This window comes from Ornithodoros turicata, chromosome 5 (genome assembly GCF_037126465.1).
Source record: "Ornithodoros turicata isolate Travis chromosome 5, ASM3712646v1, whole genome shotgun sequence".
NCBI lineage: Eukaryota > Metazoa > Arthropoda > Arachnida > Ixodida > Argasidae > Ornithodoros > Ornithodoros turicata.
Window position 1 is genome coordinate 6,624,708 of NC_088205.1, and position 27,554 is coordinate 6,652,261.

The 27,554-nt window shown below is 45.7% G+C and overlaps 2 protein-coding genes and 1 non-coding gene across 8 annotated transcripts in view; 1 reads left to right on the forward strand and 2 right to left on the reverse strand.

The window, feature by feature from the left end:
• The window catches only part of LOC135393833 (uncharacterized), a 366,589-nt gene that overhangs the window by 235,367 nt on the left and 103,668 nt on the right, over window positions 1-27,554 (reverse strand). The window lies entirely within an intron of this gene.
• Window positions 1-27,554, forward strand: part of LOC135393832 (uncharacterized) — a 260,444-nt gene that overhangs the window by 124,174 nt on the left and 108,716 nt on the right. The window lies entirely within an intron of this gene.
• Trnaa-ggc (transfer RNA alanine (anticodon GGC)) lies at window positions 25,581-25,653 on the reverse strand. The gene has a single exon. It is a non-coding gene; the product is annotated as a tRNA-Ala (tRNA).

Genomic DNA, 27,554 nt, shown 5'->3' on the forward strand with positions numbered 1-27,554 from the left:
ATAGACGGTATAGATGGAAGAAACTTTCCTGTAACTCTCAATCAAATCGTGAGGCCGCAGGAGAAACGTATGCGGTTCTGTAACGTGCACTCTATGCGAACGGACGAGTCAGGGTAATGAGGCACGGGGGAATAATACGTTATGTCATGGCCTGGATATTCGAAGCAGCTGCACAACACCTGCATCCGTAACGTGTTTTGCTGCGAACGGCGCCGATGCCGTTAGAGAACTGCTGCATGCTATACAAACACTTTAGCATCGGTTTCGTCTTATAACGTTCGTATGGTCAACAGTTTCTCCATAAAGTCGGCAGGGCTAGTTCGGCAAATTGTTCAGCGTGTGCGTCTGTGGAAAACACGGAACATATCCTCATATGCACTTGCACAAGGTATGCACCCCAAGGAGCTAAGTGTGCTATAGACCGCTTGGATAATAGAACCTTCTATATAGTCAAGGCGCTGGGGGGTATGGTAACCCAAGAAGAGAGATGTAGCATTATCAGCACTTCATACTTCAACTTCATATTATGAGCAGTGTTATCGAATCTGTATTGTAGGACCGCGTTCTAGGCATGTGTCGTCGAGTTCCACGTTCCTGTTATAGTTTCTCGCAATTCCTTTCACTTCTAGGGGATCCAGCTACGCATGTGCACATATAGTTCGGTGACCGGGAGGGGTGATGTTTTTCTCTTTTTATCTTATCAGTTTTCTTTTTCCTTTATGTGGGGCTCATCCATTGTTCATGGGAGTGGCAGAATACGTCAAGCGACGAATTCAATTCCCCCTCTTTTTTTTTTTTTTTTTTTTTTCATTCAAACTCAAACTGCTGCATGTGTCCTATTAACTTAACAGCAAATGTTTCGTTTATAACGATACAGCTAAGTCTGTTTCGATGTTCTGTAAGCAGATGTTCGCGACTTTACCATACACGAGTGCATAAGACGTTTCATGTACTACGGAGCAACAGAAAATCGGACAAAATCACGTTAGCCTTCTATACTTCGGGACGAGTTAACTGCTACAGGTCAACGTCGGCCTCAAATCTAAAGACGTCTCTGATTGGCCTATGCGGGCGCATGACGCCTCCGAGTCACAACGTAGTGCGCGCTCGCATGCTTCAACTGTTGCTTGTACACCGGTCGCATCGTAAAAATTTGTCTCGCCAAACCGCCATTTGTCTCAAGCGTTGTTTGTTTGTTTTTCAAGCTAAAATAAATAGGAATAAAGTAAACTCTCACCCCACGCGTTTTCAATGCTCTATCTCGCACAAAACACTGTAACGTTTTCTTGTGTCCGGTTCACGTTCAGGTTCAGGTACGCTTAAACCCCTTTGAAACAGGGCAGGTATTGTCCTAAATGGAGAATACCACAAGCGAAGGTCTAGACATCACATCATCACACACAGGTGGCGCCGCCTACAATACGAGAAAAGCCACAGTATCCATCCATCCATGCTGACGTTATGCACTAGTCCTAGTCCGCATATTGGCGTCAGCTGTGTGTGGTGTATGGTAATGAAGCGCACACAGGAAAAAACGGCGGCTTTTGAGTGAGATGAGTCATAGAAAAAGCATCGGGTGAAATTTTTTTTTATTTTGTTCTACGGGACCACGACGAGCTGCGAAAAAAAAAATCCTCTTTCGCCATCCCTCTTCGTGGTTGAAACGTTTCAAATAAAGTAAAAAAAAATCAAATCCATACAGCACACTACGCCACTCTAAAGTGACAATATTTTGCCTGCTTCTCGATATTTCCGCTGCCCACAATGTCAAACACACACACACACACACCGATGAGCACGGGGCCTCGCTCCATGCATCTTCTCGCACGCCCCGTCTCATTCCCCACAGCCGAAGTGACGGGCAAGGCCCGTCAAGAAAACTTTTCTCAAACTCTTCCACCGAAACGATATAATTCCAGCGGCTGGAATCATTCGCGCCCCGCATCCCCCTTTTCCTCCAAAGCGTCAAACCGAGCGAAACAGCGTCGTGGGAAAAGACAACAAACTCCTTCGGGCCGAACGTCGCCTCTTGACGTCGGCTCTTTGTTCGGCAATCAGCGAGGGGGAAACGTGTCCTCTCCCGACCATCATGCAGTGAAGCGCGCCCGCACACACGTCAAGCCTGCGTCCGGCGTCGTTGTTAGGCCTTTGGATAAAAGCCACAGTGCCAAGAAGCCTTCCCTTGTCATGCTAATGCAGCCCATGCAGAAACAATAGCTCTTGGAATGTCTCGTCGGACGCGCAGGGGGAGGTTGCTCCGGAAGGCCACGCGACCCCGAATAATTAGCCCGGGTTCCTGGAAGGATAAAGTTAGTTCGCGATCCTTTAGATCTGTTGCGGTGCGCTGCTAAGTGGGACGTGTCAAGCGTTGGCGAAGGTGGACGGCGAGAACTTTAATTGCGATACTAAAGTTATTTGTACGGTGGAAGATGAAAGTCACTGAAAACGTTAGCCAGCTGTAGGGATCGAACCCACATCTTCTGGATTACCGGTCCAGGGCTCTACCAATTGAGCTAAGCCTCAGAACATCAGTTTCTCTCTTATTTGTACGGGTTTCGCGTATAAATATCCAGGAATAACTCGTAAACTTCACTCGACAAGACCACATGAGTACAAATTGTGGGAAAACAGTGTCAGTATATACAGCCGTGTCGAAAGCACGAGGCATGTGTGAAAGCGCATGATATGTACAGCTACCGTCAACCTTAATAATAACACTGGAAAAAGTATGGTCTCGTTCGCGAGCGCGATTTACAGCAACCCTTGGGGTCACGAGGAAATCTTAATTGAACAAAATTATTCTGTTAGTTTAACGCGAGGATTTTGTTAACGTAACATTCCCCCAGTGCCCCAAGGGTGGCTGTTTCGCACTTGGAAATGAGACCAAATTTTTTTCCAGTGTTATTATTAAGGTAGACGGGAGCTGTACAAGTGCAGTCGCGACTTCGTGGGTCGGAAAATAGGCATTCCACTATTATATGGAAGGCTCTCAGTTACTGGCCAATGCAGCATATACGTCCAGGATAGCATATATAACAGTCCAGGATGATACAGATCACGCCATTAAAATTGTTAAGTAGCACTTCACATCTACCGACCATGTTTGCTGTCAGAACGACTAGCGCACAACGCAACAAGTCAATGGGCAGATTTCTTCGCACATGTCTGTTTCGCCATTCGAGCTTTAAACTCGTTCATCTGGTTCGTATAAGGCGCTCATGGAAACGAGGTACATAGAGTCCCTTTCAACCGCGTATAATGTGACGTGGTCATCCCATAGAGAGTGCATCCGTGCGCCAACGATGGAATCCCCTTGCGCGTATCAGAACGGGAGCGTTGGCCGGCCGGCAAAGCAGCTAAGTGGATTACCCATCGGGATCATCCTGTGTGTTCGCTCAGCCAGATTAATCCCGCAACGCGTGGGGTCACATGCCGCGGGGTCCCAAAGCGATCGTCCGTGGATTCTTCTTTTCCTGGTTGACCATCCTCACAGGGGCTATATTCTTCCCCGGCCATTGAGGAAGCGAGATTGAGCACGTGTTTCGCTTATTTCCTCAACACCTCTTTTCGCAAGTGGCCCAGTGAGGTGCGCACCTTTATGTAACTGTATAGTCGTACGTCATTCCCAATATCCAATGGAGCAGTTTTCTAATCTTGCGCCCCTCTTCCTTCCAAGTCAAGCACAGCACCCGTTTAGCGCCGCGAAGGAACTGTGGCTATGAGCGTCGTACAGACGTGGACAGATGGAGAGAGGACAGTAGGAAGGGGCTTAGTATGCGTCCTGGGCCGACTTCAGAGAAAACTGTGCCGACATTCGTCCGGAAAGGTGACAGGATTAGAACCCGTGTCATCTCGCAGTGTCGGCGTGGAAAGCGATCGTCCTAACCACTACGCCACGGGAGCTGGTAGTTAGCCGCATAAAAGCGCTGCTTACACTGTACATATCATCAGACTAGTGTAATAAATTTTCTTTATATAGAAAAGCGCTGTAACTAAATGACGTCCCGCTATCAGGGAGTTCTGAGCGTCTGGCGAACATGCATAGAACAAAAGGTGAGCCAGCATTTATTCCCAGGAACAGCTGTGACGTCTGTGATGGTTTTACGTGGGCGTTACACGACGCATCATCGGCAGAATTCCCCATTAAGGGGAGGGAGGATGCTCATGCACTAATCCCGTATATCACCGGCTGAATCATATTGTTCCGTCAGTCCACTGGATACAGATTTTTTTTTTCAACGAAACGGTCACTGTAACAATGTAATGTAATAAATAAATGTAATATATAAGTTTTACTGCAAATAATTGTAATAAATAATATTACTATAAATAATTGTAATGTAATAAATCAATAAATAAATAACGTCGGAGTGAAGTACGTGGCATGTATACAGGGATAGTATGTGTTGCCTTGGAACTTGATTTCACGCCCTACATCACACTCTCCAGTGTTTTGTTTTCCTTTTCTTTTCTGGGTAGAAGAATATACTCCGATTTCGTGTTGCAGATACACTGGCAAACAACAGAGGGCAACAGTAGTCCCATTTATTACCGGACATTCGAAACGCTATCAGGATAGAGCTTAAACACCTCGGAACAAAATGGGCTCACTGCCTGAACAAAATCATCGCCGATTCCCAACAATCGAAGGCATATATATCCTCTATTCACAAAATTGTGCGTCTCTATGGATTCCAGAATGCGCCACATTCTCCGGCAAATTCCAGTCACCGCACACGAAGTTGTCTCCGCTGAACCCAAATCTCCCTCTTCTCAATCCACCTATAATCCTTCCTGGCTGCAGCTCCATATTAAAAGCGGGTCTTGCATATTGCAACGCCATTCCCGCCACCGCGCGGGCACCACTATAGAGAGGCAGCAGTCGAATTATCGCACACTGCTTTTCTCGCACAACTTGGCGACTTCCAAAGCACCTGGCGCCCCGATAAGTAGGTAGTGCGGGGTGGAGCGGTCCGTGTTAAGCCCTTAACAGCGAGCTTTGCTCCGGGATGATGTCCGAGCGAGCCAAAGATTTTCGGATTTCTCCCAGTAAATGGCCTACGGCGTACGAACAGATCTCAATTGTAGGACCGCGCCCGGGAAATAAGCCTTCGCCCTCGACGCCCAGCCTTCCCCCTCAGCCCCGTTGATGATGACGGAGAAGCTGGCGAGGGTTCCATTGGGGCGTGGGCGTTTAAAGAAAAAAAGAAAGAAAAACGAGGAAATGAATTATTGAGTCTTCAGTATCTTTTATATGTAGTACACGATTGTTTGAGAGCGGTGAACTAAATGTGATGTCCACGATACCACTCTTTTTTATATCTTAACACCTTCGTATCCGCCAACGACGTTTCGGTATTTCTGAGGTATTGCAAGTCGTCCCGATGAAATGATGTACAATTATAAAGTAGGAAACACGGCCGTATTATTATTACTTTCTGTACTGAATTACACTAGTCAGTTATGCAGCCAGTGTGCAAAAAGCTCGTGTAGATATGTGAACCTTCCTAAACGATAGCTAATGATGATGATGATGATGGTAGGAGAAAAAAAATGGAAATGTGAGCCCGCTCACCCCGGGACAAGCTATTCCAGGTCTAGTAGAGAAAAAAAAAAGAACGTCTAAAAAAGACCAGCTATGCAATGCTGTTAGCGAAGGTGATGAGTAAACGTTGAGCACCTTGACGACAGTCTTTTACCTCTTGTACTTAGGGTTTTCGATTTTCGGCGTTTGCATGATGGTGTATTCCTGCGTGTACTGCAACAAGTCCTACGCGAGCTTGTGATTTGAGATTCGATATTTTCCGCAGCATAAATCATTTGTTTGTTTGTTTGCGCTCTCTGTTTACCGAGTAAGTGCCATCTCGCTACCTTTTCCCCGCAATACAGCACATCCTCCCGAATTCGGGTATTTATTTTTCTGTCTTAATATTACTACAAGAAAAAAAATCGATACCTGTACGCAAGATAGGTGCCGATGAACATTCGTTTGCTAAATAAGTACCGAAACCAACAACAGCACCAACTACTTGTACTATAGGGAACTGGTATATAGCCCACAGAATCTGATGTGCCGTAGTTTTGACAGATTATGTATTAATAGAGGGTGTCTTTTCATTCGTTACAGATTTTGTATGAAAAAGCGATGACAGCATTATTATTATTATTAAGGGTGGCTTTAGATACTGACTAGCTCAATTTTGCTGGCGCACGTTTCCCCGAGCACCTCTAATTGAACAGTTACTTAACGAACTTTAGGTAATTAGTTAATTAGTAGTTTCGTACTCTCGTCGACGGAATGTACGCTTGTCCGTATAATCGCTGCGCTGCTCTCATAGCTTGGTAATTAAAAATCTATAACGAAGGGGGGAATAGCACCCGGTATATTGCGCGCAGACATCGTCCGATCTATAACCAGCATTTTAAGCTCCCTGGTGACAACATCTCCAGTATCGAAGTCCGGCTTGAAAGCCCTAAGGGCGTACCCAATGTAACCCACTTCTCCTAAACAATCAACGTAGAGTACAGGTGTCGCTTTCCGGTTGGACGAAGCGCTTTTCGCCCCCTCTTCTTTTCCCTCTTTCCCAAAGTAGTCGATTTTATTCCCGTAGAATGTGAACAGACGTGTCCAGCCCTCGAACGATTTGGCCAAGTGACTCGAACGAGCCTGAGATAAAGGACTTTTTTATTGCCAATGGAACGAGGGGGGCAGGAAGTGCGCCAATGAGCTTCCTGTAAAGTGCGATGCGCCGCAGTACGACGCCTAGTGCAAGAAAGCCCGCTTTGGGGAAACTTTCGTCCGTCGAGAAATTGGAGGAAACGACACATTATGAAAGATACGTACAACCGATTGCGTTTGAAGTAGGGGGGGGGGGGGGGCACGTGTGTTTTCTCCTTCGGTGAATTTAATGCGAGAGGCATTAAAACGTGAAGAGTTGAGCGCTCTGTAATGGCATGGTTTTAGAATGCCAAAGTAATAATTTAGCCAATAAAACATTTAAATTCAAATCATCTCGAAGTAATTTTCTAGAAGACACGCATGGTCTTGATGGTCATACACATTTTATCGTAGGAACGGGAGTACGGCCCCTTTCCCGTCGTTGATAAAACTTAAAATGTAGATTTCTTTTAAGAGTAGCACGCCAAGTATTGGCTGACCTCTCTTAACGCTAAAAAAGTAGAGAAGATAAGTAGAATAAACGACGAAAGCAGCATACGGGAAACTCAGTGGCTGACGTACTACGTGGTTTATTTCAGATCGCGCGAAAGACTCAATATCCGACGCCAAAATCTATCAACTGGTACGGTTCATTCAACAAAAATGACGCGCTGTAAACCACACCACGCAGAATGAAACTGAAGCACACGATGCAATGGAGGAAATTTTACTTTTTAGGATGAGGATAACAAATGGCCGGCCGGTGCTTAAGAAATGAGAGAGAAGTCAATGTTTAGCAAAGGCTGGAGAGAAACCATTAAGTTGCGCCCATTTTTCACCGCCGATTTAGGTGCTGCTCCATATATGCACCTATCATTATTATTATTTACCGCGCGAACTCCCGCATCGTATAGCATGGCGTGTAGCGCACGCGAGGCAGTGGCCAAACTTCCGAAACTTCGAACACCGTGTCAATAAAAAATGCATAGTAAAGCCGCCCTTTATGCGCCTGGGCCTCCTGAAATATGCATACAGGATGCACCGCGAGGGAAGCCTGCCTTGACCGTGTTGTGGAATTTATATCTCGACAGCTTTCTGCACTCTTTTGAGCTGCAAAAAAAAAAAAAAAATCGCATTCCAAAATTGTACTTCTAATCAGCGCGTTGTCCAATATCCGTGCGCAATTATACGTGGTATAAGCTATCGTAGAATGTGAAAAAATAATTTTTCTCAAATTTAAGTTACATTTAATCTGAATTTAAAATGCTATTAAAAATTGTGCCGGTCATCATCAGGAATCATCAGCCGGTAACCACAGTCATTATTCAAATTGCAACAGAATCATATTCCGCGGAAATCTGGTCGGCTCGAATTGTGCCTGCCATCGCAGATGTCAGAATCGTTCAGCGTGATCAAATTCGGCACGGCTTAAAACTAAACGCACTTACCTAGTATTATCACCACTACCCACCACCATAGTGTATACGCAAGTCTTGTGTTCCACGTGCTCTTCCTGTATCACGTGACGAGCACATCAAGAGCCGCGACGTCAACTTATCAAACACTTCGATTCGCGCATCCTGTTAGGGAGAAGTGGCCTTACGAACAGTGATTCTAATCAACATTCTCTGAGTGGCATATTTATAGAGGGAGAGACTCCCACTCCAGTGCTCTCAATGTTCCTCTCCACACCTGCAGTCGTTCATCAGTGTGCGTGACCGCCTGGATGAGAGGGGGGAACCATTCTATTTAGTATCGGCATTCGGCTATAATGCTTGATACGGCAGCGCTTCCGGAGGAGAGAAGTCCATTAGCATAGATTAATGAGAGCGCCATCAACTCGCTGGAAACGCGAGGAGACGGCCCGTTTCTGGCGGTAGCCCACAGATGGCGGCACTTGGCGCAGCGCCATCTTTCCTGTTCATCCGTGTTTGCGATGCTCCAGCTTTTCTTTTTTTTTCTTTTTTTGCAACAACGAGTGCGTATTGTTCTCTTTTTTTAGTAATCACGACACTAGGTAACACTGCTTAAAGGGGCACTAAAATGCAAAAACGACTTCATTTCAAATTACGTTACACGCTATGTTAATTTCGTACTTGTTATCGTAATTCAAAACTTTGATTCCATTACGGAGCTATTCAATCGAAATTATCTTTTTCTTGCTTCGGCTCTAAGCAGTGAAACATCTTTTCAGCTCGTGCATTCGTGTTTTTAGTTCATGCTGCGCGTGCAAGCGCGTGCCATGCCATGGAGCATGTCCCGGTGAAAAACATAGTGCGCGCTGCGAAGCGAACTGACGTCGCTGTCCGAAGGACTTGAAGATAAATGTTGTTAGTGGAACATTCGCGAGAACTGTGGTGGGCTACAATTCAGTGAATCGGTATTGAAAAATTAAGCAGTGCGCACCATGCCACGCATACAAGAAACACCACGATCGGACCCGCTCCAAATCCATACAGGCCACGATAGGTACAGCTTCGGACAAAAGTTTACGGAACACGGGGATGTCGCATTTCTGCACTGGTGCGACACCCTAACAGCAAACAGGAGTGGACTCACATACTAAGAGATGGACAGAATGGCCAGTCACTCGTTCCTTATCCGATCTCTTCCTGTTAGCTAGCATGGGGCCGCTCAGATGATGAATTACGCTACTACCGTGTTCCGTAAACTTTTGTCCCAAGCTGTATGTGCGCGCCTCTCCTGCTATCTCATTGGATACCGCCAGACTTTGCACCCTGGGGATACCATTCGTTGCCGCAAAAAAGGTGGCTCTGTTTTCATTGCGTTTTTGTTCTAAACGGTAGCGCTGTGTGAACTAATTTTGCTCGCATTATACGAATTGAAACACGGGCTTTACATTTGAGAGCGAGTTGTTTTTGCATTTCAGTGCCCCTTTAACGAAGGAATATGTAAAAAAGAAAAAGAAAAAGCACGACGTCCTGTTATCTATAGTACTTCGTTGTAGATTGCATTAGTGAAAGACAGTTTCACATCACCCGGAGGGCTTAAGCTGCATTGCTATGGTACGTGCCAATTTGTAATACACTGCTGTTGACGCACTCACAACTCATTCCGCAGTAACTATTTCGATGCAACTCAAGTATCTTATAAGTATGTGCCATTTTCCGCTGTCTGCATTTCTGTCTCTGGAATTTCGCGTACTTTTTTTTTTATCAGTGTATTCTCCCAGTCTACAAGTATTCGAGTAGCCATACCCGATACCGTCGTCACTAACATTTCCCTTCTTTAAAAAAAAAATCTAATCTAGACTAATCCCAAGTGTGCGTGCATGTCATCCACTTCCCATCTAATGGACCGCTAAGAACCCAAGTGCGAGGAATGTAAAGCAAGACACTACAGCCGTTCGTTGAGTGATCCTAACAGAGTTTCCCTCGAAATAATCACCAGTTTTCGTTCCGTCTTAGAAGTGCTTTCTCAGCAACAATCGCCCGTCAGCACGTTTCATTTATCCTACACGCATGAAAGGATCATAACTGGATACCATATGGCGATCCTATTCTGTGTATGGTTGATACACCCGGTTGGGGTGTACGTGCCAGTATTTCACACGGGGTTCTTACGAGAAGGACACTTATGTGCCTCTATCTACTGTCTGTTCGATTCTTTGGACCGTTCAATTCGTAATACTGAGAATCTGTCTAGACGCGCAAATTGACTATATGAGCCGCCAACAGCGAAAGATATAGTGAAAGTGGCCAAATAATAAGAGAGACGGAATCTCAGCAAAGCTCAGTACGTTGTTTTTAGAGGCCCAGGTACAGGTTGCACGAGCTATACGAGATATAGATTTATTGCAAAGAAGAAAAAAAAAAAGAAAGCGGGGAAAGGTTAGCCTGGCTCCAGAAGCCGACTTGCTATTCCCGCGTAAAAAGAAAAAAGAAAAAGAAGACTAAAAGAGCGGGTCCGTAGCAGCTAGCCGCTGTTCACGGCCGTGGGTAATATCGTAGTGAATATTCTCGCTATTTGAATGATTTTCAACTTCATATTTCACAGGGTGAATGCTTTAATTAGTACAGAGGAACGAATTGAAAGCTATTGTAGGCTTGTCATATATCCTTTCATGGTTCTTTTAACTTATTTCGTCGTATCACTCGTCCATTTGCTGAAAACGGGGGAGGGGTACGCTATTTTTGTGGCATTATGCAGTTCATAATTGCCGCAAGAATTCCGTACGCCCCCCATTTTCAAGAAATCAAGGACGAGGGCGTTGTAATTCGGGATGATGGTTGACTAGGAGTGTGCTATGCGGTGAAGCTTTGTTTTAGTGTGTTATAGGCAGCACAAATCTACTGATATCTTCGACTTTGTTGTCGTCTCTCCGGTAATATCGTGATTATCTGGCACGACTGAGCGTTTTCGGAGGAATGTTTGCATTTTAGAAATCCTGCGAGATTCTCTTTTGCTGCTGTTACAGTGAATGCAGACGATAAAAATTATACAGACTTAGTCGTGAACGCACGGCACGGCGTACATGTTTTACCTGCAGGTTAAAACCCTCGTTTCTCAGCTGCGCACGCCAAGCCCCGTCGAGTACGCACGTTCATCGCATACACATGGAATGTGCACAGACTTTTCAAAATGTGGCAGAAACCGACGGCAACACACAAAATCGGGTCAAACCAACTGACCATCGCCGGACTCCGCTAATGCACTCCAACGAGGATGGTCGCCATACGGAGAATCGGGATAATGCAATTTACCGATGGGATTGCAGCATCCGAAGAAGGCATTCACCAATCGATGCGCAATTAGGAGGAGAGCCTGGACTGCAATCGGTCAGCGTGGGTGAGGGTTAATCCGCTCGCATTACTACCCAAGCTGCTTGGACGCCCATATGTCTTTTGTCTTGCATTCATCTCTCGCGGTACTCCCAAGAAATATCGACGTACAATACTTGTGCTCGCTCCGGAACACAATTGCTGGGGCGCCTAGGACTGTGATTACCCGAGGGAACATATAGCTGGATGTGGTACACTCGTCTGTGGTTAACCAGTGTCAGGTGTCTTTTGCGGATTCGTACATTATTGGTATATCGAGTTGCGTTCTGCGTGGCTATGTGCTATAAACGCTCTTCTTTTCGCCGCAATTTTCACCAACTGATCCCCTTTCTTATTCTATTTTGCTCCATTGCGCTTCATTTGCAAGCAGCTCGCAGCTGCAGTGACGTCACTATACGCGTCACCCTGTGCGCCCCCCCTAATAATGAATTGCTTTTCACATTAGACGGTACGCAATATATAACAATATTGATTAACAATAATAATAATAATTATTATTATTATTAATTAATTAACAACAATAATAACTCACAATGTAATTACATAATCCCTTGGGGGTTTGTGCCCTTGTCAAGCGGCTTTATAGCCGCTTCTCGGTCAACTGCCCCTTGTTCTTTTCGTTGCTATAACTGACAATAAATGAAATGAAAGTTATACCACAGGCAGACAAAAAAATTACGTGCTTGCAGAGGGCTCCTCACGTCGCCGCAGAGAAAGAGAGGTACTGGTGCGGACCGCAGCCCCCTACTGACGTCACTACAGCTTTGTAAGTGCTGTGAGTAGGTAGCATCCATATTGAAGCCTACGCCTCCGTGTTTTTCGTAAGGAGTACTTCACGATTTTCGGGACGATGACAAAAGCTTGCGAACGAGTGATTATCTACGAGCACCCTAAGCTTCCACACTCGGTGTTATTGCGAACCAAGACGCACCTCGTTTCAGCGACAACTGTCCACTTGCCCAAACGTTCTCCCGCACGCGAGCTAGTTGGGTAGGATTCGCGTAAACTCATAGCGTAAACTGTGGCGCAACGAGACAAGCGTTCGTCCGGATTTTTGTCGTGTGTCGTCTCACTTCACGCCATCAGCTTATGTGTCCCTCTTGCCTCCTTTCTGCATTCGAACCGACCACAGCTAAAAATACCGAGAGCTCACAAATCGTCTAAAGAAAAAGAGAGGGAAAATACCCCTAAGGTGAGGAAAGCACCGAGAATCACAATCAGAAGAAAAGAAAGTTCCCTCACTATAGGTAGGAAAGACAGCACACGAGATAGGGGTACCTTTGGGGTAGTTTGTGGAAGGAACGAGGCCAACACCAGTAAATAATTGGCACACAATTTAATCTAACACAAGAGATCTGTGCACAGGCTACCGGCTCACCACGATTGGACGTTGTCCTTGGGGCACAATCTGTGACGGCACAGTGTTGATGGACGCTGTCGAGCTGCTTGTTGAGAGGTTGCACAGTCTGAAGTCCGTGTCGGGCCGTGTGACACCAGTTGTTGAGGGTTGCCCGTCTGAGCGATGACCTGTTGCTCCCGGCGGTTCTGTGACGAGTCTTGGTCGTCTGCTCTCACTTCTCTTTCTCCCTGCTTATGGAGCTTCTCCCCTTTTATGGACTCTCCGGTCGCCATTCCCACTCACATCCCTTGCTTAGGGAAAAGCCGGCAAAGTAATGAAACGGCCTCCTGGAATCGGCGGTTTCGTGTGAAGTCGTGATCGCCTTCCCTTTTCCCATCTGTCGCTTCAGTTTACGCGCCCTGCTAGCCTTCGCAGGCCACGGCTATTCCCTGCTTCGGGAAGAGTCGGGAAAACAGGGAAATTGATAAAAAGAGAGCTTTCTCCGCACTATATCTTCGTGCTAGACGTTGGTTCGTCAACAGTTGACTTAGCTCTGGGTGGGGGCGTTCAAACAATGTCGTGCTGTCCATTCTTTCAAACGGCCGCTGTCACTCCAGGGGTGCTCATACACACCCAAAGAAGATGCTCGTAGAGGTATACGACTGGCCTGCCCGATAGGCACATCTGAGGAGCCCATTTAGTGATTCTAGGAAGCTCGCTTCTTAGGAACATCACAGTCACACAACCTCGCTGGCAGTGCTTTGGGTAAGCCACACGCGCAAGTCCTTTTCGAAGCCGCGCGCGCGGCAAAACTAACAATAATACGTGAACAGGAAAAAAAGGAGAAGTCACTGCGCCACGCGCTATCGGCAGAGTGCAGGTTGGTTTCCCTTACCGGCAGAACTTAAAAAAGGGCGGCTGACTGGAAGGAGGGGCCGAAAAAGTCCCGGTCACCGATATCGACGCTGTAACCCGCTGAGCAATATTCCAAACTCCTCCGGGTATATAGTACACGACAGCCTCTGGTAGTGAGTTAACTACGAGGACCGAAGTTATTCCAGAAATGGCACACTGCAAAGTTGCTGTCTTACATCACTTGCCCGGAGAAAAGTTCATTCTTGTAAACCCAGTTACTGGTCTAACAGAAAACTTTGCACTATACGCGTAGTTACGTTCTCCGCCGAGAGGTGGGGCTAGCTTATTCGCTGCCGTTCACGAAAAAGCCAATCTCTAGTCCGCTCTCATGAATTTCATGAGGCGTCCGAACAACGCAAGGGCCACACAGGGATGCCTGAGTGCTTTTTCCCTTTTCTCTGCCCCTGTTTGTTCGTATTTTCTATGTGTACGCGCGTGGCAAGCATTATAACTGAGTCAGAAGGCGGCCCCAGTAATGGCATGTAAGTTAGCGACTGTGCCTCCCCCGTGTGTTCGTCGTGCGATAGTGGAATTTTCAAAAAGGTGCTGAAAGATGCGTCCTCCGTGGATTGCTTTTAGCGGCTTTTCCGGAGAGTTTGCTTTCCGTTCTGGGATTCCCTGTTTACACGAGGCAGCGCATTTACTTTGAACTTAATGTCAGAGCCTGTGCACGAGCGCGGGAGAGATTACGCCTTTTTTTTGGGTAGCGTGTTACCATACGGTGGTGATCAGGGTAAGGCTTTCCTGTGTTGGGATAATTTGGAACAGCTCCCCGGTGTATCGTTTAATAAACGATTTCGGCAGTTCACTGGAATATGCATTATTTCAGTCTTCCCGAAGCGCTGAGTGCATTGCCTTGCACTGTGCTGGGCTGGGCTGGTACACACTACGATACACATGGGTCAAACTTCGAGCAATTCGTGTACGTGCGATATACGGCGAGTCTACGGTATGGTGTCGAATACAGGTATTTGACACCTTATACAGGGTGTTCAAAATTAAGCTTTCACGAGCGCTACGCAAACACAGCGATGACAGGAAACCGGATGATAACTTTACGCTATTTGTGTAAGAAACAGGTGCTGCTAATTATGTAGCACCTGTTTCTTACTCAAGGAACAGAAAACATAGCACCAGTTTTCTTTTGTTCGCCTATAAAGTGCTACTGAAAGCTTAATTTTGAACACCCTGTATGTATTTGATGAGGGAAAATTTTTATTCGATATTCGGCACAATGAAGTTGTTGCGGGTGTTTATTCGAAGAAAAAAGGGGTGAGTATCTGGTAAATTTCTACCTGGCCAGGATAAATGTGTAGCCTCCCACCACCTCCACGCCCCACCAAAGCGACTCAAGGCTGAGTAAAGGGAACGACTAAAGATTGCGGAACACTAGTAAAAAGGAACATACACCTAGAATTGACGTATGTCCTCTTCATGTTTGGCTACCCACACTTCATGCTTAATGTTCTGCCTGCAGAACTGTTCTGCACTACGAGACTCCACAGAAATGTTCTCAATGAACAAAAACAGTGAAAAGCCAACATACGTTCCAAAGCACTGTTCGTTCCAGATTTCAAACCCTATCAATCTTAAAACAGAACTTCACCGCATTGCACGCCCTTCGCCAACCACCATCCCGAATGACACCGTTCCCGCAAGTGGAAACTGCCGACCGTCGGCCGGTGGTCGGTTTTTAGTCCGGCAGGCGACTTAGTCGGCCACTGCACCTTGGACCAACTCACAACAATGGTGGCTGGCTAACGACATTGCGCCGAGAACGTTGTGCGACGTGTTGTGGGCGTTGAAAACGGGAAGCGTACGCCTATTGGTGACACTTATGCTGTTGCGTTAATTGGCACAAAAAAAAAAAAGCGTACGCAGTGATTGACTCTTACCACACACACATGCACAAACTCAGGACGGCTCTGTGATCTATAGTAGTACTTTTCATTGTTCACCACATCGCAGGTCAGCGGTTCACGGACGGACCAATCGCGCACTCAGAGTCGACGTACCACGTGGCCTCCTTTCCTCACTCCATCTTGCTATTCGAGCAGGTGATAGCCGTCAAGGGAGCAGAGCAGGTCTACGCTGAAATGATGGACGAATAGTCGATGAAAGCGGGCCGAATATGCACCGTACCATATAGCAGGCAGCTGCCTCTATAAGATAAACGAAGTTGCCCCCTCGAGATGAACAGCCAGCTGAAACAAGAGGTCGACCGACATTGGAAAGCATCGCACGTTGCCAGTATCCTTGGCGGAGTCACGGAACGAGTGTGTAAATAGCCGAGAGTCAACAGTCGATACTGTCGTGCCCTGTCGCACACAATGAGAGAGAATCACGAATGGAGAATGGGAAGAAAAAAAAAAGTCAGCACAATGCTTCCGATTGCAAACCGACAATGGAGCAACAATGCAGCGACAGGCAGAGCCTGGGGTGGGTACTAATATGCACATTTTGTATTAAGATAAGAATAGTTATACTAGAAAGAAGTGCTTTGACTCTGTGGGGGGGGGGGGGGGGTATGTTTAATGCAAAGTAAGAAAAAGGAAAGGGAAAGGTTAGCCACGGTGTGGGCTTGCTATTCCCTAATGCTTTCAAGCAAACAGAAGAAAACAGCTGGGATACAGAAAATTATCAAAAAATACAGAAGAAAACAGCTGGGATACAGAAAATTATCAAAAAATACAGAAGAAACAGCTCCTTCACTAATCGTTGCGCATCAGAGAATGCCCAGGAATGACTCTGTGGTTAATAAATTAATCCGCGAGTTATCGAGCGAGAGAAAGCAGAAATTTGCGCAGTTTTTGTACCGCTTGAGACAGGCATTCTCCAATATCCGATTTTAATTCGAGGGAATAGTAGGTACTTTGTGACCAAACATTTGTGATACATTGGCTTGGAAAATTAGCGATAACGAGCACCGGTGACACTCTGGTATAGGTATAGGAATTCAGACGTGTCAGTGAATATATGCTACACCTTCTCGAGGTGTATAATACATGTAACTTCAATGCAACTTCTTCAATATTGTGTATGATAATTAGGGTTCCGCGCTTTCGGTTTTTATTCTAGGGAGGATTCGGCGTTTATTTCGCTGTTTATTTATTTTCACAAAATCGGCGTTTTTCGACGATTTTTCTGGCGTGTACATGGAATAACCTGCAGTTATCGGCGAATATATGAATCGCAACGTAATTCCAAAACTGGGCGTCTAAGGGGAGCTTTAAAACCAAAAACCAATACAAAATTAGTCCATGCGGGACATCACAAAAGGAACGCTTTTTATTGCTTCACAGCGAAATATGGCGGCACCTAAACCGTGAAAGCAGAGCTCATTGAAGCTTATCGCAGCGATCAGTCGCCCTAATCTTTCCTCGGACATTCATTTGTTCTTCGGTTAAAACCGGAAAAAAGTACCGCCTCATGTTTTTCGGTTCAAACAGAAAGCGGGGAACCCTAATTATTATACAGATACGAGTACATTCTGAGAATGAGTATTAGAATGCGTAATACAAATAACAATCCGAAAGTATCGTAGAAATAGTATTACTATAATACAAAGTAAAACTGGTACTGCCAACTTTTGAAGCAACTTACAAGACGCAGCCAGTTGCGCTTCTAAACCATTTTAATGGTGTTGACTGTTTCTCTAAGGCATTCGCACTGCATCTATACAAGACACGCACTCCGCGGCTTTATCATCACACGCATCGGACATGCCGTTGATGAAATGCCGTGGCGTCTCTTACAGTATACAGGGTGTCCCAGCTAAGTGTATACAGATTTTTTAAAAATATATATAACACTTTTTCCAAGATGAAACCAATTGCAATATAGCATATGCTGAAGGGCACTCCCTAGGAGGGCATTAGCAAAGTCCAAAGGCAATGTCTTAAATGACTTTCATTAATTAACTTGTTAATTATAAAAGCTACAAAGTTGTCCCAATGAGAACATCTGTTCCTTTTGGTCACCTGATATCGTAGCCGTTTTCAGAACAAAAATCCGTTCCATAGATCGCCCGCAAAAAATTAGTGAAGGAACGCCATTTTTTTTCCTTTATTTTGTTCATGGCGCATCTTCGCAGACGCATCTTCGCATGGCGCATCTTCGCTTTGTAGATAAATTTATGAAATAAACCTCAATGAAGCAAACTAAAATTAACTGAAGAACTAAAACTAAAATGACCTATCAGACTGGAGCATTTATAAGTAAGTAGTATACAGTGAATAGAAGAAGCATAGTTCTTAGCTTCTTATACGCTTATGGTGACCTGGAAGTTGCAAGCGTGAGTAACATTCCTGAAAACCATGTTCATATTAGCTGTTCACAGAAATCACGTACCTATATATGTGTGTTTTGAATAAACGTTGTCTCTTGTATGCATGTATCCCTGGAGTCCTCAAAATAGACTTCAGAACGTAGAGGGATTAAGTTTTGTTATGGTCTCAATGGCCTTAAAAAAATAAAATAAAAAAAGAAAGAAGAAAAAGAAAAAGCTGGAGGTGGGGCGGTACCGAAAACCGAAACGGAAACGAAAGCAACAGCGGTGGTAACCGAAACTGAAAGAGAAACAAATAAGGGCCAGAACGGAGGTGGTAACGGAAACGAAAAAGATTCCGTTACCTTTCCCTGGGTTGCAGAAAGGTTCACAACTGGTCCGGAGTGGGACCGACGAGCTCGCGCCGTTCGTGCGGTCTCCCCATTGGTCCTGTCGTTTACCTGTCGTCAAAGCCATTTATAGGGAGAGTTTGGCCATTCTCTGATCTTTTACCGCCTCGTGGGTGGAGCCTATTTTGACGTCAGAGTCGTCGTTGCGCCGCCCAAAAAGACTGAATCCAAGCAGAATCCGCTTATCAGCCATCTGATGCGCGCCATATTGATGCTGTACGTCAGCTTTGTTGTCGCAATAAATGCAGTCTACAGGAATAACCGGCTTATGGCCCACAGCCGCCTGTGATAAGGGGGGGTTTTGTTGCCAAACTGAAAGAGTTCAAGGACGAATGGCTTTCGAAGGACAATGTACACACGTGTCTTCCCTCCTTGCATCGTAAACAACGATCAGCATCAATATGGCGTCGGCGACCGGCTGATAACGGGACAACAATAGAGCACGCCGAGGGAGGTGGCTTAGCCGTGACGTCGCATGACGTGCTTCAAATTAGGCTCCTCCTAATGGCCAAACTCTCCCTATAAACGGCTCTGCCTGTCGTCCCCATGCTGCGCCATCTAGTGAAGGCAGAGATAACCCTCTCCGGCGCCTCAAGGTCATGCGCATTGGCCGTTGTGATAAAGGTGTGTACGACGACAAAATATATTTTACGATAATGTGCGGCCGTCCCGTTGGCTTCAACGTACTCTACCATGTTCCGGAGTCCATTGTAGCCTTTTGAGCGTAGCAGAATTGAACGCCCTAATGACACCGGATTCATCTAGGTGAGGCCTGTCGAATGCAGTTATATATGACTTACAACATATTCTACCGGTGAAACTCCCCATTCATCACCTTAAAAATAAAGTTGTTGTTGTACCGTTCCTACTAATATTATACCTGAATCGTATCTTTAATTCGTGTTGCCAAGTGCCCCATTGATCCGAGTCACCACGCTATGAACAGAACACGCCACTAGCAATATTGCCTCACTAATATACCCTGCATCGACAGCAGCCAAAGGACCAACAACGCCGAAGATGGCGGGGGCAGGCAGCTGAAACAGAAGGCCAATCGCAGCATCAAAAGTCGAAGCACGTTGTCTGCGTATCCCTCTTGATGTATATGTAGGGCTCATGGGACAAACCCCCCGAAAATTGCCTCAGAGCAAAGGCAGCGTGAAGTCTTTGGGCCCTATCATCGGGTGCAGAACAAAAACCGGCGTTCTTCTGCATGTTGCCCTCCTATATATATGCGAGCTGCATGCAGAAGGAATATTGCTAGTACTTCCTGGATTCCCGACTCTCCAGTCGGCTCAATGCATACCGCGACGGGCTTATACGGCATTACGAATTAGATTACGTTGATACATGGTACTCGCGTATTTTTGTGCCGTGTATTTCTCTCTTGATAACTCTCTAGTATGGCGGGATTCAATACTGATGAAATGTCGGTCGCCACAGGTTCTTTATCCACCTTGTTTTTGTACAGAATCCGCGTAATTGGAAAGCGCATCGCGAGCACAGGTGCGTGGGATGTAAAAAAAAAAGAAAAAGAAAAAAATTGATGCATCTTCGTAGCTTTCTAGTGCCATCGTTGACAGTAAATGGGCGAAACTCTTCCGAAATGCTATGAAATTCTTATATCTTAGGTTCTGTTGTGAGTCTTGAGGAGTTCGGCTATTACTGACGTGCGCAAATATGGATTTGCCTGCAACAGCCAATCCCACAAGCATGTTTTGATACTGTGTGTTTCTTTCATGTTTACATATCACTTTGCAAGGAAGTCAGAGTGAGTAAATGATGTTCAAGAAATGTGTTGTCATGCTAGTCCCACAGTATGTCTATGACGATCTACCACAACAAATTCAAGTTCGGTATGTGATCATCTTACCCGTTACGCTGTCGTTGATGTTGCGCACGTGTTATCGCTTTGTATATAATTGTGGCCGCGAGACTACGTTTTGGCGCGTGCGGGTGTTACGACGCGCGTTTCTGTTCTTTTTGTATTTTTTTATATTTCATTTCTTTTTTTGAGTTGCGGAATTGGTCGGGTGCCGAATTCAATTTCTCCGTATTTGTTTTTAAATTTACTTATCAACTTATGTAAACCAATTTAAAATTTGATTACTGTACTTACGCTGTACCGCCTATATTCCAGACACGCCGAGACATAATCGAAAATGTTTTCGCTTAAAACCGTCGCTCTTAGAGTTCGAGAAAGGAAGATTAATTTTCTTTATTCGTCGGAGAATATAATCGGCGAAAAGCGGGAACCTTACCAATAAGTTCACATTCCAACATTTCATTTGGCCCCGACGCAACCGCGCATCCAGCGCACATCGGAAACTCAATTACTCGAACGAAATAATTACGGGCGCAGTGTATAAAGCGAAATCACCTGCAGCGCGGGGTCCCAACTGAATGCATTTATCGCCCTTTATTTAATTGAAAGAGGCTCGTGATGCGGAATAAAGGTCCTCGGGGTAAAGACACATACAGCTAGTCCTTCCTGCCCATCGTAATTAGTCCGGCAACGACAATTAATCGTCCTGCCTGTTTTGTTACTATATTTATGCTTTTCTGCTTTACAGGTGAGTACCCTGAACGTGTCCTTCCCGCCTTTATCGGGTGACGCCAACCAAGTGAGTCTCTTGTGACTGTACTTATCGGAAACCTAAATAATCGGTGCCTATACACTATGCCATGCATGTGTGGCGACACGCGGAGGGGGATATACGATTGCGGGTAATTTCGACCATTTGGGGATCTTAATACGCAACCTCTTCCAAACACTTTGCCTCTGTAGTTTAACGAGGCAAAAGAAACGGCAAAAATTTCTTGAGTCCCTCGGGAAACTGCACTCAATTTATCAGAAAGTGCCAAGGAAACGAGAGCACTATATACCCGAGGTTCTTGCAGGAGAACATTAATGCTGCACCTCTCCATCAAACACGGTATACCCTCATCATCAGAGATACGTTTAACCACGTCCAGAAACCCTGTTTTCGTTTCATCTAACTTTCTTTTTCGTTCTTGGTGCATAAAAAAATGTTTGGAATAACTGCAGTGCTATTGTCCCAGAGCTGAACGACCATATTAATAAATCAATAAATACAAATTGTAACAAACTAGGATTGCCTGCTTTCTTTCTTTCTTTCGTTTCTATTCTTTTCAGCACAACATAGGCATCGCCCAATGGCGTGCAATTCAGTGTTGGTGATGTCCAGGGCTGGGTAATCTGCGTAGCGCTCCCGAAATTTACGCCAGGACATGACACAAGCATGGCGTACTAGTACCAAGTGCGGTGAACGAGTGACAGACATTCCAAGATTCCAACGGAACATTAATAAAAAGAAAGTGAATCGCAGCAGTGCAAAAGAAAAAAAAAATTAAAATCTGCCTGGAGGGACAAGGGCTCATTATTATTTATTGCACCCTAAGAGCCGTGTGCCATAACCAGCTTTTGGAGCTCACCTAATACAACGCTAGAGGACGTTTGTGAGGCGGTTAGAGGGGAAGGGAAAACATTTTGTCGACTGACTTGTACATCGCGAGGCAGGAAACTTCGTCTGCGAACTGAACGACTTTGCCATCCTCACGGAAGATTCTTGTGAATGAAAAAGGCAAAAAAAAAAAAAAAGCGGCTCACGGAGCCGAAGTTCCGCCTCGTGTTATGTTCAGCATTGACACGGTGCTAGAATATCGGGAGTGGCGTACTGCGCACTTAGCAGACGACACCGTCGGCACGCCTTTTCCTGTCGTCTGCTACGGATTATCTTGTGGCGGTATCGCAGGATATTCCTCAAGGCTAACAGTGCCAACACCACCTGGATAGAGAAAGCCTGCTCATGCACTCGTCGACGTGACGTAACAACTAAGAGTCAGCCTATCAGGATCGAGTTTTCAATGGCCGTAGCCAATTACGAACGTGCTTTCAGCAGTCGTAGCCATGGATACGAATCGGCGTCGTCTGCGAGTAGTGATTGAACGTCCCCGCGTACTAAATGGCGAAAACTTTAAAATAAAGCTCAAAACAGTCTCATATCTTTCTCAAAAGCGTGTTGCACATTTTGTCTACACTTCTGTATCTAGGTTACACTGGTTGAACGCTCGCGTTCACGTGACAACAGAAAGCCATGACGTTTTTCGCATCTTCCGCTGACGTATTTCTGTCGAATGTCCTCCCGGAAATACACGGAATACACGGAAAGAGGCATTGGTTGTCTTACTGGTTATGACTATAGTAGATAGACTGCATCCTTTAGGTGCAGTTGCAATTGGGAGTATGCTTGAATTTAAAATGTCGTGTCCAAGTGTCTCATTCGTTGTGTTACTGTGCCTTTAACTGCTATTATTGCACAACTATGAATGACAACGTTCCTTAGCAGATTGTATGATCAGAAGTAAAAACGCTTGTCACGTGTAACGTGAGTATTTTTTCCCCACAAAGTGCAATGTTCGCGTATTTGCGGAACACCCACTTCAACTGTAGATGCGCGTGTGGATGCGGTCGCGGGTCTTACATGCGCGGGTACCGTATACTGTCACACACGCACTCACCTTTATAGCTGTGACTACACTTAAAGACTAAAATTTAAAAGAAATATATAAAAGAAACTGCCAGAACTGTAAAAAGCAGAACTGAACAAAGCATGATCCGTGATGAATCGCTTGTTACGAAGACTGACAAAGTTCTGTTTGAAGCTCCCCTTATACAGCGAGAACCGGCGAAATCGCGGACACCTTTTGGCCAGGTTCGAACCCGTAAGCTACAAACAGTGCAGCAAACGTGAACCGCATCATACCAAGCCCTACGCAAAAATCCATATGAGACAGGTCATGCACATACACCAACCCGCCCACACAGGCAGATATCTTCTGTACACAGAACCCGCCTAAAACGTCATAAAGCCATAATGACACTATGTCGTCCACCACATAATAACACACCGCGAATGACAACTCTGAGCATACCCCCGTCGAGATTCACATCGCCACAGTCGCATCATGAAACCAGTAGGAATCACTGTATATAACTTCTAAAAGTTCGTGCACAGCCCATGATCTTATTTTTTTTTGTTCCCTCCCGATATTCGCTTACATCCTTGTACTTATATGCCTGATGTGCGCACAGCAAGCCCCGTGTGTCCCTTTTAGTATCGTCGTAGATCCGTGATCGGCGTATCGGTAGCAGTGGCAAGGGGGAGAAAAGACGATGTAAGAACCACCGGCCCTCCGAGACTGGCACCTCTGTAATTTGCTCAGACATCGCGAGACAAGGGGTGGGCACTCGAAACGAAATTATGGTGAACAAAAGAATAGGTGGTCTGGAGCTCTGCTTCTTCCGATATGTCCGCCAATGACAACCCTTCACTCGTCTTACAAAAAAAAAAAGAGGGAGGCATCAGAGGAGGATGTAACGTGCACGAATATTGCTTCGTCTAATGTGTCGGTGCGTTGGTCATGATTGTGGTTCCGTGCCTCGCAGTATACAAACTGGACGAGAAAGTGATTTCAATGATGGGGTTAGGTAACATATGCACGAAGCTTGTCCTGGTATACGCTAATGTGGAAGGATGAGCACGTATGAGAAAATGTGAGTACGCCGTTAGAAAAAAAAGGTATAAAGAAGGTATAGTAATGGGCTATTGTACCTTTTTTATACCTTATGTTCCAGATATATACATCTGGAGGGTATAGAAAACGTACAAAGTGCCGATTTATACCTCCAACCATGCACAAGGGTATAAAAGAGGTATGAAGCAGGGATAACGTAACATATTTATACCTCATCATCGTGTGTTTATACATTGTGTATAGCATAGACAACTGAGGCTATAGTACCTCCTAAGGTATAACTGCAGGCTGTTTATACCTTCAGCGGTTTTATACCTTTACTTGCACCACCATGTTGAACCACATAATTTTCTTTTGTTGAAGCGGTGTCATTTTAAGATATCTCACCAGTATGGTTTCCCGCCAGGCGAAGGATGCTCTACAATTTGCCATGTCGCCAGCTGTACATCAGTATTTGTTGTCCTTCAGATGTCCATATCTGGATTTGGTCGATCCAAACTGCCAAACTTGCGCAACGGTGCTCCTCTTTGACCTTTTCTCTTTTTTTTTTATTTTACATTTCTTTTTATATGGGGAACTCGTATGGCGTACTCGAGCGTTGCTCGCAAATACTTTGCGTGTGTGAGTGTGTGTGAAAAAGAAAAAAGAAACGCTTTTCTTCTAATCAAAAATGATTTCAGCTCCCTCTGCTAAAAATGTTGTGGCAAACTGGATTAGAATATACCTCCGCAGAGGTACAGTTTATGTGAAGGAAAAGTATAAATTCTATACCTCCACTAGGGTATGAACTATATATACCTTTCCGGAGGGTATAAATTTTTCTAACAGTGTAGCACATCACTTGGAGGTGGTGCATCTGCTAGCATGTAGCCGTCTGGTATAAAAGACTGCCGGGAGAGATAAATGTTCGCCTGCTCTGCGGTAGTAAGAACCATTACGTTTCTTTCTGGAACGGAAGAAAACGCTGTTTGACACGTGACGCGTCTTACGAGGGCCTATAGGTCAGAAGGTGGCTGGAGTTTTCCATGTATCGATATGTATTCCGCTATCTTTGCCATGAAAGGAGTAATGCACATTCTGGAACGAGTTGAATCTCCCGCTCGGGAGCTATAGTACTGGCTATATAGGACCAAGAAGGAGAGCACTCGTGCCGCCTGGACTACAGGAAACAGATGTCCGGCAGCTGAAGAACTACCATTGAATTACAGAAACGTGGTTCAGTAATTCAATCGTTTACAAGAAGTTTTGCCAGATCCGGACACTCGACTCGTCCCAGTGTCTCGCATATGCGAAGAACTCTTCCACAAAAAAAGAGCATCCAACAAGGTGACGCACACTATAGTGCACGTTCAAGAAGGAAAGGAAGCCGATTGGTCTGAACAGTGAAGTGAGCGACTTTTTCTGGGAGGCCAGTTGGCAGGTATTGCCAACGAAAGACAAACTGGCCAGATGGGTTCTTCTCAGCAGCCCCTCATGTTCCAACTACGGCGCCCAGGAGAATAGTGACCGTGTTGAACAAGAGATAAACTGATGTTCTGAGGCTGGAACAACATAGAAGGGACAGATACAAACAAAGCCTCAAATTGCCTAAGAAATCAACGATGAAAGATGAAAGTCACTGAAAAAGGTTAGCCAGCTGTAGGGATCGAACCCACATCTTCTGGATTGCCGGTCCAGGGCTCTACCAACTGAGCTAAGCTAACACGCCTCTCCAGTGACTTTCGGGGTGCGTCATCTGAAGGGACGACAAACCAGCCACTCTCTCTCACTCACCCTCCTTTCACTCTTACATTTTTGCTCACTCATACACACATTCATACGACGGAAATCGACGCAAGCGGCACATGTTGAACAAGAGATAAACTGATGTTCTGAGGCTGGAACAACATAGAGCCCTGGACCGGCAATCCAGAAGATGTGGGTTCGATCCCTACAGCTGGCTAACCTTTTCAGTGACTTTCATCTTTCATCAGTGACCGTATGCTACGAGAGTGAGTCACAGCAAGGACTCTGTGGGCACTCGTGTGTCGCCGCTTTCCCATCTGGTATCGGCCTATGCGACAGATGAGAACAAGGTTCGAAGAGCTAATTACGATAATGACATCTTATTACGCTTTGGAAATTCCGCTGCACAACCGTAGCTCGGAATAGGAGGAACCTGATGATACGTCCTATATAGGCTCTCCATAGTGACTCAGCTTGTATATAACAGGCTACTTAGAACACATACTTTTTTTGTTGGGCGAACGAGAGTTCTTGCGAAGGCAGTGGTCCTGCCGCCACGTTCCTCTTCACAACGGACATTGAGCCTTATAGCTATGCATAGTCCAACTATCTTAATTAGGTTGCTTTAAGTCAGCGAATAGTGCACATAGTGTACGCACTTCTTTCGGTCATGTTATGCACATTCAGTCAACGAGTGAAATAAATATTTCATCCAAAACCAATGAGAGTAACAAAGAGTACTAATGAGAGTAACAAAGCACTTAGAAGAAAAGGTTTCTATCAAAAAAGTACCGAGCTGCAGTAAAATAACACGGTTATATAAACCTTATCATCATCCTCTGTACCATATCCAAATACCGTACGAGGTGTATGGCATCCGTACCGAGTTTATATATTCGGAGCCGTTCGTAGCAGGGGCGGTCCCAGCGAAGTACTTTGGGGGGGGGGGGGGGGGGGGGGGGGGGTTCTGGAGACGGGCTCAACCTTTTCTCGAACGAAATCCTATCACTGGTAATCCATTTTAGGTCTTATGAGTAACAAGTTTGGGGGTGCGCCCTCTTCGCTCTCCTTGAGAGTGTCACAGGGAAAGGGACGAAAACTGGACCAGGCTATGCTTTTTTTGGGGGGGGGGAGAAGGGGGAACCGCCCCCAACGCCCTCCCCTTGGGACCGCCACTGGTTCGTAGACCTATGCAAGCGATATGGTCTCACACTTACGGGCAACAATCTCCCGCATAAAACTGCGTTCACTATAACCCATCGATCTCATACGGACACCTGAACAATTTAACTTACGAACTGCAAGAAACAGATTAAGAAAAGAGAACATGAGCTCCAGACATGGAAACTCCCCGTAGCAGGACCTTAGCTCACCCCGAACTTATGCCCCCCGCCACACCCTACAATCCTACACCCCTTCAAGCGCCTAAAAGAAAAAGAAAAAAAAAAGAAACGTTAAGAAAGGCCCTCTCGCGGCATAACGAAGCATCACATAGATCATTTCGCACCGCGCCGAAGACAGAAACCCGGCTCACTACGCTTGGCCAAAACACCGCGAGTCAAAACTTTCGGGCAACAATTATCGGAAATACGGCGAGGCGTTTATCCAGACCCCAAATTCTCTAACGGGACGTCCCACCACGGGTACGTATGGGTTCGGATACACTGAAACGAATACACATAATAATAAGTTTAAAAAGAAAAAGAAAAAGCAGACACGTACGCGCCCCATGGGCGGAGACCGACACTCAAATTACACGGTGGCCCCCCCTCCCCTTGGGGTCGTTACTTTTTCTTATTTATAATCAACATTACAAAGTCGCCTCTTTGCCTTCCAGGCGCGGATGGGGGGGGGCATCTTGAAACAAAGAGGTCGTTTG